This window comes from Ricinus communis, chromosome 9 (assembly GCF_019578655.1).
Source record: "Ricinus communis isolate WT05 ecotype wild-type chromosome 9, ASM1957865v1, whole genome shotgun sequence".
NCBI classification, from domain to species: domain Eukaryota; kingdom Viridiplantae; phylum Streptophyta; class Magnoliopsida; order Malpighiales; family Euphorbiaceae; genus Ricinus; species Ricinus communis.
Genome location: NC_063264.1, coordinates 5615401 through 5622146, shown reverse-complemented (window position 1 = coordinate 5622146; position 6746 = coordinate 5615401).

The following is a 6746-nucleotide window of genomic DNA, read 5'->3' as shown; positions in this document are numbered from 1 at the left end:
TAGAATCGCAACTTTTTTTCAATTATTTGATTTTATTTTATTTTATTCATCTCCAATTCTTTATTATATAAAATTTATATTAGATTTTATAAGTTATTTTTTTTTTTGTCTGTTGTATAATATTACTGTTTTTTTTATTCTCATACATGGATTATGCATATTATTACATATTTTAAAAATTTATTTTCATCAAGCTAAAATTCTTCATTTCCTTTCTATTCTTTAGACATTCAAATCATATTTTATAAGTTTTAATCTTTTTTTTTTTAAATATGATAACGGTTTCATTGTTAAAAAATAATAGATTTACTATGTAAAACATTGAGATTCATTATATATGAATTATATGTTCATTATATATGAATTACAAATTCATTATATTATTCACAATTTTGAAAATAAATTTATTTTTAAAATGAAATAGGTTCATTTCGTAGTACAATAAATTTTATATTACTAACATATGAATATAAAAATTTTACATGATGAAAATCTCACATATACATAAAAATAAATCAGTATTCATGGGTTATAATGAACAGGTTCATTGTCTATAAACAACATGTTTATTAAAGTATCATTCGATGTTTATTATATATGAACTATAAGTTCATCATGTTGTTCATAATTTTTTTAAGAAAAATATTTTTAAAATAAAATAAGATCATTTTGTAGTATAATGAACCTTATATCATTAACAGATAAATATAAAAGTTTTATGTAGTGAACATGTCATATGTGTATAAAAATAAATCAGTATTCATTAGTTATAATGGAGGGATTCATTATCTACAAACAACAGGTTCATTAAAGTATCACTTGAGGTTCATTATATATGAACTATAGGTTTATCGTGTTGTTTATAGTTTTAAAAAAAATATGTTTTAAATGGAATAAGTTCATTTTGTAGTACAATTAATCTTATATTATTAACAAATAAATATAAAGATTTTATATAATGAACATGTCATATATGCATAAAAATGAATCAGTATTCATGAGTTATAATGAATGAGTTTATTATTTACAAATAATAAGTTTATTAAAATATCACTTGAGGTTCATTATATATGAAATACAAGTTCATCATGTTGTTCATAATTTTAAAAAAAATAAAATAGAATAGGTTCATTTTATAGTATAATGAATCTTATTTCATTAACAGATAAATATAAGAGATTTATAAGTGAACATGCCATATGTGCGTAAAAATGAATCAGTATTCATGAGTTATAATGGACGGGTTCATTATCTACAAACAACAAATTTATTAAAGTATCACTTGAGGTTCATTATATATAAACTATAGGTTCATCGTATTGTTTATAGTTTTAAAAAAATTATTTTTAAAATAGAATAGGTTCATTTTATAGTACAATGAATCTTATATTATTAACAAATAAATATAAAAGTTTTACATAATGAACATGCCATATGTGTATAAAAATAAATCAGTTTTCATGAGTTATAATGAACGAGTTTATTATTTACAAACAATAGGTTCATTAAAATATTACTTGGGGTTCATTATATATGAACTACAAGTTTATCATGTTATTTATAATTTTGAAAATAAGTTTATTTTTGAAATGGAATAGGTTCATTTTGTAGTACAATGAACTTTATATCACTAAAAGATGAATATACAAGTTTTACATAATAAATATATCATATGTGCATAAAAATAAATCAGTATTTATGAGTTATAATGAAGAGTTCATTATCTATAAACAATAAGTTCATTAAAGAATCATTGCAGTTTCATTATATATGAACTACAGATTCACTATATTATTCATAATTTTAAAAATAAATTTATGTTTGAAATGAAATTGTTTCATTTTGTAGTACAATAAACCTTATATTATTAACAAGTGAATATAAATGTTTTACATAACGAACACGTCATATATGCATGCAAATAAATAAGTATTCATGGGTTAATAATGAACAGATCCATTATCTACAAACAACACGTTCATTAAAATATCATTTGAAATTCATTAAATTTATAATATAGTTTTATAGTATAAATTTATTATTCGTAAATTGTAATTATCAAGCTCATCATTTACTAACAACAGGTTCATCAATATGTAACTTGAAATTCATCAAATATATAACAGAAATTCATTAATTATAGCTTATAATCAAGAAGTTAACAAAATCTATAAAATTTAAACTATAGATTTTTTAATACTTTTACTACTGTTTTTGCAAGCAATTTATGTGATTGTATAAAATTTAAATGTCATTTCAAATGAATATGAATATGTTTTTAAAATTATGAGATTTATAAAAAGTTTAAGCATTGGAAGATTAAAATCAAAAGCCAATAAAATTATAAAAATTATAAATTTAAAAAATAAGAGTGTATGTAAAATAAAAATTCATAAAAAATAAAAAAGTTAACTTTTTAATATTAGAGAAGGAAAATATATGTTTTGGTTGAAACAAAAAATTATATATTAAGTTGACGATTTTTTTTTATTTTAATTATAGGTAAAAATCATCAATTAAACTCAATATTTTTTCAAAATAGGCGAGCCACACGTATAAGTAATTTAACAGCTCTTTGATGATGATAGGATTTACCTTCTAATATGACCTTCATGTTACTTTAATTTTTATGGCTGCGGTAAAGGTTTAAGTAGCAATTTGACCCTTGAACTTATAAGCTAAGTTCAATTAACTCGAAATTGAAAATCATGGCCCATTTAACCCGCATATTTTATAAAATTGCTAGTTTACTCTAATTTTATGCAAGTACATCACATACACATCAGTGAAAAAGTGAAACCGTATTAAGAAAAATATAGAAATTTAAAACTATCTTTTTTTTTTCATTTTCCTTTTCATTCTTTAACTAAAGGTCTTTTTATATGCAAATTTAATGAAAAGTTCTAATATAATGAATTAAAAAAGAATTGTGATAGGCTAAATAAATTCATCGGTGAAGAAATTGATCACAAAAAGAAGTTGATGGGCAAAAGAACAAAACATCATTAAGAAGTAGCAGTATGGGGCCAATCGAATAAGCGGCGACATTATTTTAAAAGTGCAGCAAAAGAACAAAACCCAACAGCCATCACTCATCCAAAATACAACAAATCCTCATATACAATCTTAAGATTTTCAATGTAATTTTTGATTTAAACATAAAAAAACCTCAAACTCATAAACCTGCTACCTCTGATCTCCAAATCCAAGCAAACAACACAACCACCACTTAGATCCACCGACGAAGTGTTTTTATAAGATGGCGAATATGGGTATGGCGAGGCAATGGGTATAGTATGTTATGGGTATGGCGAGGCAATGGGTATAGTATGTTATGGGTATGGCGAGGCGAGGTGACTGATGTGTTCCCGAGTGATGGCAACGACGATGGCTTCTAGGCGATGGCAACCACTTTTGCGCAATGGTGATGGTGACGGCGACAATGTTTTTTAATGTTGTGTTTTTCTTTTAAGTTGCAGTTTGAGTTTTTGAAGGATTTTATGATGTAAACCTTCTATGGAAGAGAAGATTACACGCCAAGATCGATACTTATAAGGTTTACCAAAAGTTATTTGCGGAACTATAACCCTTATTTATAAAGAAATAAGATTAATAGCTATAATGAGATGAACTTAATTAATCCTAGAAACTAACAAGTTAATAGAATTAAATTAAGGTAGAAGTGAAATCAAAACCTAAACAATAAGCTTTAATCTCAAGAACACTCAAAGAAACTCTTTAAGCAAAAACAAGGTTTTTATTCAATCAAAGATTTATATGTATGCTTTTGTAGAATTATATAGCTCTATTTATAGAGTTTAAATAATCCTAATCCTAGAATGACTAGGATATGCGGCCAAGACTCCTAAATAAACAAAACTTGAAGTAAAATAGTAGTAAACTCCTATTATGACTTGAACTTGTTAAAAGAAGACTCCTATTGTAATTTGGATTTTGACTTTGAATATTCAACCTTGGACTTGGGCTTTACGTTTGGGCTTGAATTCAACATAAATAATATCTGATCTTCATGTCTTCACGTTGGGCTTTAATCTATGAATGAAATACAATTAATCAAAGTTGAATCTTGATCTTCTAAGTCCAACTCGCTAACCTTGCTTCTTGAATGCATCTTGTCTATCACGTGGACCATGAAAGAACACAAGGCAGCCTTGAATCTCTTGCTTCTAGCTCGTGTGATTGGACCATCATACTTCAATGGATCCATTCGTGGCTTGCTTGGTGGTGAAGGATTAGCCTTGATTTTATCATCCCCTCCCTCCTCGAAAGGATTCGTCCTCGAATCAAGACCTTCATGAAAAGAAAATGGAGATAAATCAGCAACATTGAATGTAGCACTAACTCCATACTCACCGGGTAAGTCAATCTTGTAAGCATTATTGTTGATGCGTTCCAACACTTGAAAAGGTTCATATCCCCTTGGCATCAACTTGCTTTTTCTTTGGTTTGGGATTCTTTCTTTGTACATGTATATCCACACCCAATCTCCGGGTTTCAAGATTACCTCTTTTCTTCCTTTGTTGGTGTGTTTAGCATTTGCTTCATTCTTGCGCTCTAGATTAGCTCGAACCTATTCATGCAATTTAAGCACATATTCGGCCTTTTTCTTGCCATCAAGGTTAGTTTGTTCCTTTAAAGACAAAGCAATCAAATCTAACGGACTCAAAGGTACAAACCCATAGATAATCTCAAATTGGCATAATTTAGTTGAAGAATGCATGGTTCTATTATAAGAAAATTCTATATGTGGCAAGCAATCTTCCCAACTCTTAATGTTGTGTTTTACCATGGTGCGTAGTAGTTGTGATAGTGTTCTATTTACTACTTTAGTTTGACCATTGGTTTGTGGGTGACAAGTTGTTGAAAATAACAAGCGTGTACCTAACTTACTCCATAAAGTCTTCCAAAAGTAGCTCAAAAACTTAGCATCCCTATCACTAACTAAGGTGCGTGGCATACCATGTAAACGCACTACCTCTCTAAAGAATAGGTCAGCAATATGTTGTGCATCATTAGTTTTCTTACAAGCTATAAAATGTGCCATCTTTGAAAACCTATCAACAACAACAAATATAATATCATGCCCATGCCTAGTTCTAGGTAATCCAAGTACAAAATCCATAGAAATATCAACCCAAGGTGAACTAGGTATAGGGAGAGGCATATACAAACTATGTGGTTGAAGCTTAGACTTAGCATGTTTGCACAAAATACAATTTGCACAAAATTGCAAAACATCCTTTTCCATGCAGGGCCAATAAAAATGATCATGCAATACATCTAAAGTCTTTTGAACACCAAAGTGTCCCATCAAACTACCCTCATGTGCTTCTTTCACAAGTAAATCACGCATAGAACAAGAAGGAATGCATAAACATTTTTCAAAGAAAAGAAAACCATCATGCCTATAATACTTATCAAACACACCTTGTTCACATGCCTTATACACTTGGCCGAAATTACTATCATCATGATATAAGTCTTTTATTTGTTCAAAACCTAGTAATTTGGCATCTAAAAAAGCAATTAAATCATACCTTCTAGATAAAGCATCGGCCACTATGTTATCTTTACATTGCTTGTACTTGATGACATAAGGGAATACTTCAATGAACTCACTCCATTTAGCATGTCTTCTATTCAGCTTGTTTTGACCCTTTAAGTACTTCAAGGATTCATGATCGGTATGGATCACGAACTCTTTGGGCAGCAAGTAATGTATCAATCTCAAAAGTTTTATCAAAATTAGGAAGAGATAGAATAGGAGAAAAAGTAAGTCTTTGTTTGAGCAAGTCAAACGCTGATTGTTGTGCTTCTCCCCAATTAAACTTCACATCTTTCTTCACTAATTCATTCAATGGTGCGGTAATAGTACTAAAATCTTTCACAAAACTCCTATAGAAGCTTGCTAGTCCATGAAAACTTTGAACTTCACTTGCATTTGTGGGAATCGGCCAGTCTTTGATTGCCTTCACCTTTTCTTCATCAACCTTAATTCCTTTTGCATTAACAACAAAACCAAGAAAAACAAGTTTGTTTGTGCAAAAATTGCACTTCTTGAGGTTAGCAAACAAAACTTCTTTGCGTAAAGTTTCAAGAACTAAACGCACGTGCTTTGCATGTTCATCATAAGACCTGCTATAAATAAGTATATCATCAAAATAGACAACCACAAACCTGCCTATATAAGCATGCAAAACATGATTTATTAATCTCATGAATGTACTAGGTGCATTAGTTAAACCAAACGGCATGACTAACCACTTATATAAACCAAATTTAGCTTTGAATGTTATTTTTCATTCATCACCATCTTTCATTCTAATTTGATAATAACCTCTTTTTATATCAATCTTAGTGAAAACAACAGCCCCATGCAACTCATCAAGCATATCATCTAACCTAGGTATAGGATGATGATATTTAATAGTTATTTTGTTAATTGCATGGCAATCCAAACACATACGCCAAGAACCATCTTTCTTAGGGACAAGTATAATAGGAACAACACATGGACTTAAACTTTCCCTAACATAACCTTTATTAAGAAGTTCTTCCACTTGGCGTTGTAGTTCTTTGGTTTCCTCGGGATTTGCTCTATATGCCGGCCTATTGGGTATGGTAGAACCGGGTACAAAGTCAATTTGGTGCTCAATTCCACGAATGGGTGGTAACCCATTTGGAATTTCGTCGGGAAACAAGTCTTCAAACTCCTGCAAAAGAGA